The sequence below is a fragment of the Chiloscyllium plagiosum genome, chromosome 9 (assembly GCF_004010195.1).
Source record: "Chiloscyllium plagiosum isolate BGI_BamShark_2017 chromosome 9, ASM401019v2, whole genome shotgun sequence".
Taxonomy (NCBI): domain Eukaryota; kingdom Metazoa; phylum Chordata; class Chondrichthyes; order Orectolobiformes; family Hemiscylliidae; genus Chiloscyllium; species Chiloscyllium plagiosum.
The window spans coordinates 33,932,656-33,945,922 of record NC_057718.1 but is presented as its reverse complement, the minus strand read 5'-3'; the positions used below and the strand labels follow the sequence as shown (position 1 = coordinate 33,945,922).

Below are 13,267 nucleotides of genomic sequence, written 5' to 3'. Positions count from 1 at the left end.
CACTGCACTCTGTGGCAATGGATTCCACAGGCCCACCACTCTCTGGCTGAAGAAATGTCTCCGCATTTCTGTTCTGAATTGACCCCCTCTAATTCTAAGGCTGTGTCCACGGGTCCTAGTCTCCTCGTCTAACGGAACAATTTCCTAGCATCTACCTTTTCCAAGCCATGTATTATTTTGTATGTCTCTATTAAGTCTCCCCTTAATCTTCTAAACTCCAACGAATACAATCCCAGTATCCTTAGCCGTTCCTCATATGTTGGACCTGTCATTCCAGGGATCATCCGTGTGAATCTCCGCTGGACACGCTCCAGTTCCAGTATGTCCTTCCTGAGGTGTGGGGACCAAAACTGGACACAGTACTCCAAATGGGGCCTAACCAGAGCTTTATAAAGTCTCAGTAGCACAACAGTGCTTTTATATTCCAACCCTCTTGAGATAAATGCCAAAATTGCATAAAATCATGAGGGTGCTGGCAGGTGGGACTAGATTGGGTTGGGATATCTGCTCGGCATGGACGAGTTGGACCGAAGGGTCTGTTTCCGTGCTGTACATCTCTATGACTCTATGACTATAACTGCAGATGCTGTAAGTCAGAATCAAAAACAGAAATTGCTGGAGAAACTCAGCAGGTCTGGCAGCATCTATGCAGAGAATTCAGAGTTAAAGTGCGAGGTCTTGCACTTTGGAAAAAAGAATATAAGCATGGATTACTTTCTAAACGGTGAGAAAGTTCGTAAAGCCAAAGTACAGAGGGATCTGGGAGTGCTAGTTGAGGATTCTGTAAAGGTAAACATGCAGGTTGAGTCTGTGATTAAGAAAGCGAATGCAATGTTGTTAATTATCTCAAGGGGGTTGGAATATAAAAGCACTGTTGTGCTCCTGAGACTTTTTAAAGTTCTGGTTAGGCCCCATTTGGAGTACTGTGTCCAGTTTTGGTCCCCACACCTCAGGAAGGACATACTGGCACTGGAGCGTGTCCAGCTGAGATTCACACGGATGATCCCTGGAATGGTAGGTCTAACATATGAGGAACGGCTGAGGATCCTGGGATTGTATTCATTGGAGTTTAAAAGTTTAAGGGGAGATCTAATAGAAACTTACAAGATAGTACATGGCTTGGCGAGGGTGGATGCTAGGAAATTGTTTCCGTTAGGCGAGGAGACTAGGACCCGTGGACACAGCCTTAGAATTAGAGGGGGTAAATTCAGAACAGAAATGCGGAGACATTTCTTCAGCCAGAGAGTGGTGGGCCTGTGGGATTCATTGCCGCAGAGTGTAGTGGAGGCTGGGATGCTAAATGTCTTCAAGGCAGAAATTGATAAATTCTTGATGTCACAAGAAATTAAGGGCTACGGGGAGAATGCGGGTAAGTGGAGTTGAAATGCCCATCAGCCATGATTGAATGGCGGAGTACACTCGATGGGCCGAATGGCCTTACTTCCACTCCTTTGTCTTATGGTCTTATGTGGGCTTTATGTCAGGACAGAAAGGATATACAGGAAACGGAGAGTGGCGTTTTGTAACTGCAAAAAAGGTAAAATCACCATAATGCCAGAGGGCCACTCTCATGTGAGATAGATAACTGGTGGTAGTTTAACCTGAGTGCCATTATACTTCAGACAAGGAAAGTGGTTGACAGTCCCTCACGACGACCTCAGCCGGTGTAGTAATTGAACCCCTGCTGTTGGTGTCACTCTACATTGCCAACCAACCATCCAACTAACTAAATCCCCTCAGTATACACTTTTAAAATGAAATAATCAGAAGAAAAGTTTAAGTTCTTTACACATCTATCAGAGTAAAGGTATGAAAAACTACGTCACTGTGTACAGACAAAGACAAAGGAACACATTGTATGCTTTTCTTTGTGAGAATGGAAAGGGAATAGAAAACAGCACAGGTAGCTAAATTCATGGAATCCCTACAGCGTGGAAACAGGTCCTTCGGCCCAACAAGTCCACACCAACCCTCCGAAGAGTATCCCAGGCAAACCCATTTTCTATTGCTCTACAATTACTCCTGACTAATGGACCTAACCCACACAGGCCTGAACGCTATAGACAACTTAGCATGGCCAATTCACTTGACCTGCACATCTTTGGACTGTGGGAGGAAACCATAGCACCTAAGGAAACCCACGCAGATGTGGGGAGAATGTGCAAACTCCACATAGTCACCCGAGGTTGGAATCAAAACCAGGTCCCTGACGCTGTGAGGCAGCAGTGCTAACCACTGACCCACTATGCGTTCAGATTATTACACTCAATCTTGGTGACAATGAAGTCCATGAATTGTTTGCACATTAGAGTGAAGCTAACGAACTTGATTTCAGAATCAAAACATCAGGGAAACAAATGTATAACAATATATCAAATATTTAGTTTATATCTAGTTTATATAAAGGGTAGGCCATCAACAATGGTCTTCATGTTTATGGATTCTGTTAACAGATGCACATAAAAACAAGTCACAGAAAGATGTTTATTAGATCTTCTTGATGATACACAGAGGGGCAAACACAGAAATTATTCATCTAAAGGACAGGTTGCCACCAATGTATTAGGATTTGAAATCAACATGGTCATTTTAAAAGATGAGAGACTTAACAAACAATTCAGGCATTTTTCAATATATAATTTCAGTTACCTCAGACTGTAAACTTTTGCTATAAATTCTGTGTCTCACAGTCTTATTCTCCACAACCACCTGATGAAGGAGCAGTGCTCTGATAGCTACTGCTTCCAAATAAACCTGTTGGACTATAGACTGTTGGACGATAGACCGTTGGACTATAACCTGGTGTTGTGTGATTTTTAACCAACGTATTAGGTCCTGAGGATTACATCCCTTGTGATAAATCTGCATAATGGGGCTGCTGACTAGACCTGCAAATATATAAACATATACCAATGACAAGAGATGATTGGATTTTCCTGTCCCAGCAGAAAACAAACCTACAAGGGAAGAGTAAAATAGAGGAGCATGGGATCCCATATAAGCAGATCAAATCCTGCTTCCTGTTGCTGTCTCTGCTGATCAGTTTGGGAAAGGCGTGGATCACGAACCCATATGTAGTACTGCTGATCCTTGTTACTCCATTATGGTGAAGGACATTTGTCAAGGAACCTTGACAAATTTCAGGAAATTGGATCGGCTTCTGAAGGTGCTGTGGTTCATGACTGTTTCGAGATATTTTATAAAATGGGGTAATCCTAGTATGGAGTCAGGAACCTTTTGACAGGCAAATTCAAAGGTAATGATAACTTTACTTTTTTTAATGTAATGCTGTTTGCTTAAAAAGTTTTAATAGTGATTAATGTCAGGGCTTTGTTTTCAAAAGGTAAACGCTCATTAAATTGACTATCTTTGTGGAAGTGGAGAAGTGTTCTAAGCATTATAGTGCATTCTCCAATGGAAAAGAGTGTTCTGAAATATACAGATTTGACTGCACCTCCTGTGATTTAACCTTTCAGTTAGGTCAGAGGTCTGATACCCCTATGTTAAATGTGAATAGACGGTTGAGGTTTCTTAATGACTGCAAAGATTTTAATGCATTCAAATCTGGAGGCTTTATTCATACGAGGCAAAAGTGAGGACTGCAGATGCTGGAAACGAGACATTAGATTAGAGTGGTGCTGGAAAAGCACAGCTGTCATGCAGCATCCGAGAAGCAGGAAAATCGACGTTTCGGGCAAAAGCCCTTCATCAGGAATAGAGGCTTTATTTATACACCTATGTAATGAAGTCCCACTATGCATCCTTGAGTTGTAAACCTCTACAATAGTTTCAGTTCAGAATTTGGCAGAATCTCATTCCGGATGCTTGGATGAGCTCCAAACTCCATTCATGGATTTGGGTAAGGAAAGATCATTGATACAGATGTTGACGGGACTAAGTGTTTATTTATCTTGATAATCTACTTAAGTGGTCATAAAATTGTGTTTTGAAGTGTTTTTTGAATGAGTGCTTGCTTATCTTGGTTATTTCATAAATGTCTCAAAAGACTTTCAAATGTTATTGCATAGGTTACAATTTTTCTATGTACTGAGTGGCTGGCATAAGGGGGTGAAGGTGCTGAATATGAGGAAGGCAGAGGAGACACAGAGGGCTTTGGCAAGGCATCAGGTCCATGAGGGATATGCAATCTGAGAGATGTGGTTTAAGAGATAGCAAATAAAGATTAAGTGCCCTCACACTCATCTACTCTTGCAGGCCAATCGATGGAGGAAAACTTTCTAACCTGACCAATTAGGCAAGTCAGAATTTGTGGACCCTCACAGAGGAGAAAGTATGGTGGGCAGGCAAAGCCACCCAAGTGGCAGGAATGCACTGTCATTGAACAGTCCAAGAATCAATTACCAACTTAAAAGGGAAGATCTTGTCCAAGATCTTTAAAATTAGAGTTAAGTTTTCTGGGTTTGAAATGAAGTAGTACTCTTTTAAATGGATAGTAGAAATCTGGAACTCTTCTCCAACTCTCCACTCCCCGCTATGAATGCGAGGTCAATTTGATCTTTCAAGCCAGACACTAGTAGACTTTTATCAGATTATGGCATTATTGAATATGGAGTAAAGGTGGCTTAGTGACATTGAGATATAAATGAGCCATGATCAAGTTCAATGGAAGAGCAGGTCTGAGTGGTGATATCTGGGCGGCATGGTGGCACAGTGGTTAGCACTGCTGCCTCTCAGCGCCAGAGTCCTGGGTTCAATTCCTGCTTCGGGCAACTGTCTGTGTGGAGTTTGCACATTCTCCGTGTGTCTGCGTGGGTTTTCTCCAGGTGCTCCGGTTTCCTCCCACAGTCCAAAGATGTGCAGGTTAGGTGAATTGGCCATGCTAAATTGCCCGTAGTGTTAGGTGAAGGGGTAAATGTAGGGGAATGGGTCTGTGTGAGTTGCTCTTCAGAGGGTTGTTGTGGACTTGTTGGGCCGAAGGGCCTGTTTCCATACTGGAAGTAATCTAATCAAAATAGCCTATTCCCATTAGTAAGATAATGCATCACCGTACCCTTTCAAGAATCCACATTTCTCATTTTTACACCTCAATCTCACATATCAATTCAGCTGTCCTTAAATGCATCACCTCCAATGTTTGTTTATCGACAACACTGACCTCTACAAGGAGATAAGACTCCACTTACTCGGTCTAAAGCAAATTTGCATCATTTTGTTGCGAGTAAAGAAGACCACAAGAAATAGGAACAGGAGTAGGCCGTTCAGCCCCTTGAGGCTGCTCTGCCATTCAATAGGATCAAAGGTGATCTGAAATCCCTCATGTCCACCTTCTGCATTGTTGCAATTATCCTTGATTCCCAAATGATTATCAATCTCAGCCTCAGACCCCCAACCCTCAGAAGAAATCCCTCATCTTAGACTGAAATTGGCACAGGTCTATGTCTCTGGTCATAGACTAGTCCATGAGGGGAAACATCATGTCAGCATCTGCCTTGTCAAGCACCAGCAAAAGCCAATATGTTTCAATGAGATCACTTCTCATTCTTCTAAACTCCAGTGAGCAGAATCCTAACCTGATTAGCCTTTGCTAATAAGACATTCCTTCACCAGGGATCATCCAAGTGAAACTTCTCTGAACTGCCTCCAATGAAATGACGTCTTTCCCTAAATAAATGGTTCAAAACTGCACACACAGGAATAGAAGTCGTCTCACCAATACCTTGTACAGTTACAGTAAAACTTCTCTACTCGTATACTTCAAGTATAGTTAGTAAGTTTGCAGATGACACCAAAATTGGAGGTGTAGTAGGCAGCGAAAATTATTTCAGAGTGCTACAGGACCTTGATTAGATGGGCCAAGGAGTAGCAGTTGGAGTTTAATTTATGTAAATGTGAAGTGTTGCATTTTGGAAAGGCAAATCAGGGCAAGACTTATAAACTTAATGGTAAGGTCCTGAGGAGTAGCAGGACTTATACACTTAATGGTAAGGTCCTAGGGAGTGTTACTGAACAAAGAGACTTTGGCGTGCAGGTTCATAGCTCATTGAAAGTGGAGTCACAGGTAGATAGGATAGTGAAGAAGGCTTTGGTATGCTTTCCTATATTGAGTACTGGAGTTGGGAGGTCATGTTGCGGCTGTACAGGACATTGATTCGGCCACTGTTGGAATATTGCATGCAATTCTGGTCTCGTTCCTATCGGGAAAGATGTTGTGAAACTTGAAAGGGTTCAGAAAAGATTTACAAGGATGCTGCCGGGGTTGGAGGATTTGAGCTATAAGGAGAGGCTGAACAGGCTGGGGCTGTTTTCCCTGAAGCGTCAGAGGCTGAGGGGAGACCTTATAGAGGTTTACAACATCATGAGGGGCATGGATAGGATAAATAGACAAAGCCTCTTCCCTGGGGTGGGAGAGTCCAAAACTAGAGGGCATAGGTTTAGGGTGAGAGGGGAAAGATATAAAAGAGACCTAAGGGGCAACCTTTTCAAGAGGGTGGTACGTGTATGGAATGAACTGCCAGGTGAAGTGGTGAAGGCGGATACAGTTGCAATATTTAAAAGGCACCTGGATGGTTATATGAATAGGAAGCATTTGGAAGGATATGGGCCGGGTGCTGGAAGGTGGGACTAGATTAATTTAGGATATCTGGTCAGCATGGATGATTTGGATGAAGGGTCTTTTCCATGCTGTAAACCTCAATGAACCCCTTTGAAATAAGAGACATTTTCCCATTAGCTTTCATGATTACTTCCTGCACTTTTGTGCTTGCACAAGTAACCCTAAGTCCTTTTGTGTTGCAGCTTTCTGCAGTTTTTCTCCATTTAAATACTTTTCTGTTCTTTCTTCTTCCTTCTAAAATAAACTCATTATTGTCCCACATTATATTCCATTTGCCAGTGTTTTATCTCCTCACTTAACCAACTAATATCTCTCCCTAAACTATCTGAATTTCTCTCGCAAACTACCTGTTTTTGTGTTGTCTGCAAATTTGACTATAATGCATTTGCTTCCTTCCTCCAAGTCATTGATATATACTGCAAACAGTTGTGGTCCCAGCATTGATCCCTGTGGAACCCCACTGGTGACAGGTCACAAACCAGAATAAGAAACCCTTAGCCCCATTCACTGTTTCCTAACTGTTAGCCAATTCTTTATCCATACCAATAACCAGATTCAACACCGTGGCAACTTGTTGAACTTCTTCTGGAAGTTAAAACATAATACACCTCCTGATTTCCCTCTATTCAACCTATTTGAGACTTCCAAAGTTAATGAGACGCTACTTCCCTCTCATGAAGCCCATGCTAATTCTGCTTGGTTTAAATATAATTGGTGCAAAATATTCTGCCATTACTTTCTTAATAATTGATTACGATATTTTACCAACAATTGGAAATTAGGCTAACGAGCCTATGGTGTTTGCCAAACCCCTCTTTTTGAATAGTGGTGTCACATTAGTTTTAAATCCTCTGGTACTTCTTTAGTTTCTCAAATTTATGGAATCCCTGGATTTCAGACCTATGCTGGTGACACTGTAGACATTCAGCCAATGATGTGCCATTCTTGAACCATTGTTACATTACCTCAATCAATTACTATTTTGGCTGCCCTTCAGCACCCCTACGTAGTTTAACATCCTGTTACTTAGTGGCTTTTGTGAAACCTCATTATAAAATAATGTTTCAGTCAATCAGTTAATAGTTTGAGATGGTCTCTGAAATTTGAACACAGACCAATTGTCATCATTTTGAATTGAAATCAGCATTTCAACCAACTAGTTTGCTTGCATTACACAGTACATCTTTCTTTTATGGGATTAAAGGATGTCTGGATCAACCAATCTAATTACAGTTCGAAGGAAGGACAGGATGACAAAGAATTACACAGGTAGGTTCAAGGATGATAAATTGTAATTATTTTGAATTAAAATAGGGAATGGAGATGAATTTTACTTCACTTAAAAATTCTTAATGAAACATCTGTATTAAGGATTTCATAATATCTACAAGCATGATTTACATTTTTGTCTATTTATGGATGAGATGCAACATACACTCATGTTCTGCTCCCTGAAAAGCTGTGTTAAGTTTGTTTGTGCTTGTGTTAATAGTTGTTTTGTTACTGTGCAACAGCTGGAGAAAAAGTGTCCTCACCGTCCAAATCAAAGCAGTCAAAAATATGAAAAGTGACATTAATAAATCAGAGTATAATGAAGTATAATAACCTCACCCTGGTCTACTGGTAAGACTATTGACGCAAACCATGTTTCTCTGAATTTTAAATATCTTCAATAACTGCAGTGCATAATGTAATTTCAATTTCCTGTATAAGAAACAAAGTCTGATAAACAGTAAGAAACATAAGCATTCACTCTTGATGCTATTACTTAATTAATTTAAACAGTCAATTTCTCTGTTAAGACAATAGACTCTTACACAGTTAATTTAGTATCCATTAGTTTTAAGTGTTTTAAAGTTTTTAAAAAGCTAAGACAAGGATTTTCCTTTGTTTTTTAAAGGCTTGGGAGGTGGGCATCTTTATGAGCAAGGCAGAACTATCCAGACCAACTGTTGGTGCCAATCAGACACTTAAATGGTGACCTGTTGGGCTGCTTGGTCAATTACTTCCAGGAGCAGTGACATCTTGCCCTACCTAAAGTGCTGGCCAATGAAAGGCCAGTAGCTATTGTGACAAAACTGCTGGCTGTAGAGTAGTACTGAAAAACTGCAACTGCAGAAAAGCAAGTGACAGTGTGTGTGATGCGCATGTATATGGGATGTGTATGTGAGAGACAGAGTGAGTGAATGATGGAGACATCCTTGCCTCTCCATCTGTGTTCCCAATCAGTCCTGGACTGGGAAAATGCAAGGCGACCATGTTACTTTCCCCCATCAACAGTTGAGAATACTGCCACGAACAAAGTAAAATGAACCAGTGGCATAAGGGCTTTAATTAGCAGTGTGTCAAGAAAGTTGAACATGGCCCTCCAGCCAGGAATTGAATTCCTGAGTTCTTAGGAAGGAGAAAATCCAAGTTTAATGAAGAAGCAGCAACACGATTTAACCAAAGATTTTGGTATGACTGTTTCACAGGTTTGTTTCAATGATGTTGATTCACTCTTAACTCTCTTTTTAAGCTGGATAACATGATGCTCATTTGAAATGAGTAGTATAGATAAATCAGCAGGCCCTCAATCCAATTAAGCTTCCATCCGCCTGTGGTTACTATGGAAACCAGATAAAATACTCAAAACTGTCTTTTGTGAATGCTGAATAGACTGCTGATTGGGTTACTGGCGGTGGATATTATTAAAGATATATTTCTACAAACTGAAATATATCAAGCTGAAATACACTCCTAATAAAAGAAGTTGTATAAAAAGTGTGTAAGCACTAGTAACAATTGAAGAAGCAAGATTTTTTTGTCTTAATAAGCAGAAAATAGCACACATTACAGTGTTGGAAAGTATGTGAAAGAGGAGTGGAGAATATCCCATGAAGCTAAGTGCTATTAACTCAATCTTCAACATTCATGAAAACACGTAATTTTTAAAATAATATATTGTGACAAAATCTGGTTTACTGTGGTTTCATTGTTTTTTTTGGTTGTCACCTATATTAATAGTAAATTGTTTGGAATACAGTCAGCTTAAATATTAAGCCATTTCCCTATGTTTTTGAGCCAATTACTTCTCTTCATCTGGTCAGAAGATCTATGTTCAGGACTGCTTTTAAGGTGACAAATGTTAGCTAGACTTTAATTTTCTGTGTTCATGTTATTATGGCATACTTGCTGCTGCTTTCCACTCCTACTGTGCCTTTGTAGCATTATCTCAATTTTCCTTCGGACAATTTTCAAGACTGGAGCTTTGTCTAGTCTCTGACATTTTGGTAAATGTTCTGTGTTAATATATTTATAGGAATACTTTTCCAACTCCTGCCTCAGGCAACTGTCTGTGTGGAGTTTGTACATTCTCCCAGTGTCTGTGTGGGTTTCCTCCGGGTGCTCCGGTTTCTTCCCACAGTCCAAAAATGTGCAGGTTAGGTGAATTGACCATGCTAAATTGCCCGTAGTGTTAGATGAAGGGGTAAGTATAGGGGAACAGGTCTGGGTGGGTTTATCTTCGGAGGGTTGGTGTGGACTTGTTGGGCCGAAGGGCCTGTTTCCACACTGTAAGTAATCTAATCTCATCTAAACTGCCAGGAAGTGACAGTGATTATAGTCTGAAGCCCTGTTTCATTACTCCAAAGCCAAATCTATGGACTTCAGCCCAACATCAAAGTATTCAACCACATCAAGCTTAATGATTCATAAAATATCACATTTAAATTATTAAATAAGTACTTTCATTTTGGGAGGGAGTGGGTACAAATCCCAAAGAGATCTCCACAATCTTCTGCAAACTATTTTTACTTACAGAAACAGCGACAATCAATGGAAATTTGAATTTTTTATCCTGGACATTAAGACATTGATGCAGAAACTTAAAAAAACTCTTCGAAAGTAATGTGTGTTGTTAGTACAATGTTATTGCAAATAGTAAAACTACTTATAGCTTTTTATGCAAGCTTCTTGTTATGGCTTCCAATGGCAAAATGAACATTCAGTCTGAACTTAAATTAAAATAGTAGTTAAAAACCTGGAAAAAGAATTTTGCATTTCTGATTTGTTTGCAAAATATAATGCAGCCATTCTGAGTGGAAACTTATTGATGTTTTGGAGGACTTGCCTGCCATTGGAGAACTGGTGAGAAATTTGGGCTGTGTTTTACTGAAGGCCTGCCTAACCAAAAAGAACTCAAAGTGGCTATGCCTTCCTCTGGAATCAACATTGCCTCCATTTCTCCAGGGTGAAAATCTTGTCTACTGAGTGTTACCAGCTAATCACATCCTGGAAATTCTTGTGGTCAGCACTGCTACATGGGAACTGTGTCTGCCAAAGGAAAAACACCAGAGTTCCAGAATCATAGAGCCTGTAGTGTAGATGTTTTTTGGGGTGTGTTGTTGTGTATGTTGGACTGTCACTTTAAGAGTTCAATCACATGATATGATAATGATGTCATCAGCCAGTTTGGAAGGAAATAGTTCAGCCCAGTTTGCTTCCTTGTAAACATCTCTTAAATAAATACTGTTGCTGTTTTAGATGCTGTAGCCCGTTGCCCTTTTTGAAGTGTAAAAGGTAGGAAGACTAAATACCTGTAGACTGGGCACTGAACAGCTACAATACAAAGCTCCTTTCTTTGTTGTTAAAATTGTTTTTTCCAAGAAAGAAAACCCTTCTCTCTTCAAAACAAAACCTAGTGCCTGCATTTACAATTTTTAAAAAAAGACCGTCAAGTTCTCCCCATCACACAGCTATTAAGCTCTTCTGAAAGAAATACAGCTAAAGAAACACTTTTTATTTCAGAAGGATTAATAGTATGTAAAGGCTGGTTCTTTTCACTATTTTGTACCTTCAAATTGAAACCAAGTATATGTAAACCCATGAATCATAGTAATTGTTTATTTAGTGCAAACGCCACCTAAAGGGAGAGCCTACTGCTGTAAACCTGTATTTCTTAAAGGAATAGGTTTAAATTGACGAAGTCCAAAACAGGAGCGCCAACAAGGGAAACTGAGGCAGAAAAAGTAAAAATTGGAGAGAAAAGCAATAAACAAACAATGCTTTGCATTCCACTTCTTTTAAAAACAAATACATTCAATAAAAAATGGAAGGCAAACAATCAATTATGGACTGGACAGCCAATGTTAACATTACTGAATTACAACTGTACAAACAACTCATGTAATTTTATTTTGCAGTTCAAGTCATAAGATGAGGAAAAATGCTGGTCATCAATAAGGAGGAACTTCATAGAAAATAATAATCTGATCTTTCCATTAATGATCAGAAAGATCCAAAAAGGATTTGGAAGTTACTGAAAACCAATTTGAGGTAAGACTTAGCTTGAGGATTAATCAACTCCAAATTATGTCATACACTTAGGAACTCAAGAGCTAATTAATGGGTTGTCAGAAGATGCTGCAGCAAAGGTCATGAGTATGACCTTTCCAAAGAAAACCTCTCAGTTAGGCATATTGAAGTAGTAATCATCTGTACAACAATTATAACCTCCAGAAAAGATCTTCTAGACAACTCAAAGGACAATATCATTGATGCATTACTTTTATTAGATTTGATTACATTACAGTGTGGAAACAGGCCCTTCGGCCCAACAAGTCCACACCGACCCGCCGAAGCACAACGCACCCATATCCCTACATTTACTTCTATACCTAACACTATGGGCAATTTAGCATGGCCAATTCACCTAACCTGCACATCTTTGGACTGTGGGAGGAAACTGGAGCACCCGGAGGAAACCCACGCAGACACGGGGAGAATGTGCAAACTCCACACAGTCAGTCGTCTGAGGCGGAGAATTGAACCCGGGTCTCTGGTGCTGTGAGGCAACTTAACACCACTTAACACAAGTATGAAGCCTCAGTCTCAGGCCAACAATAATTACATGCATTACGCACAACCAATGTGATTGCTATGGCCAACAAAGCGTGTGAAACAATCTATATAAATATTCTCAAAACTCGCTAAAATTTAGCACAAATAGAGTTATACACTTTTTCATAATTTCTGCAAAGCATGTGGGCCCATTTGCTGATCTGAGTTTGGGGTGGGGGGGGGAGGGGGTGGAGGCTCGCGTGCCATGTGATGCTGCCTAATCTCCTGAACAGGGAGCAGACTTAATAGAAAACTCCGAGCCTCAGAGGAAAGGTATTGAATCAATTAACTGAATAATCAATTATCCGAATGAAATAGTGCCCACCCCTCTCATTTAGATAATCGAGGTTCCTCTGTTCCAATTCTGGTCTCCCTGCTATAGGGAAAGATGTTGTTAAACTAGAAAGGATTCAGAGAAGATTTACAAGGATGTTGCCAGAGTTGGAGGGTTTGAGCTATAGGGAGAGGCTGAATACACTGGCACTATTTTTCCTGGAGCGTCACAGGCTGAGGGGTGACCTTATAGAGGTTTATAAAATCATGAATAGGACGAATAGCCAAGATGTTTTTCCAGGATAGGGAAGTCCAAAAGTAGGAGGCATAGTTTAAGGTGAGAGGAGAAAGATTTAAAAGGGACCTGAGGGGCAACTTTTTCACATAGTGTGTATGGAATGAGCTGCTAAGGGAAGTGATGGAGATGGGTACAATTACAACATTTAAAAGGATCTGGATGGGTACATGAATAGGAAGGGTTTATAGGGATATGGGACAAATACTGGCACATGGGACTAGATTTGGTTAGGATATCTGGTC

General features: G+C 40.3%; 1 protein-coding gene and 1 long non-coding RNA gene across 5 annotated transcripts in view; one reads left to right on the top strand and one right to left on the bottom strand.

Moving 5' to 3' along the window:
- LOC122552759 (thyroid adenoma-associated protein homolog) overlaps positions 1–13,267 on the bottom strand; it is a 381,744-nt gene that overhangs the window by 54,235 nt on the left and 314,242 nt on the right. The gene's annotated exons all lie outside the window — the stretch shown is intronic.
- The window catches only part of LOC122552760, a 92,416-nt gene continuing 90,098 nt past the window's right edge, over positions 10,950–13,267 (top strand). For both annotated transcript variants that reach the window (XR_006312482.1, XR_006312481.1), the window contains exons 1-2: positions 10,950–11,134; positions 11,758–11,890. This is a non-coding gene — a long non-coding RNA (uncharacterized LOC122552760). The remainder of the gene's footprint in view (positions 11,135–11,757; positions 11,891–13,267) is intronic.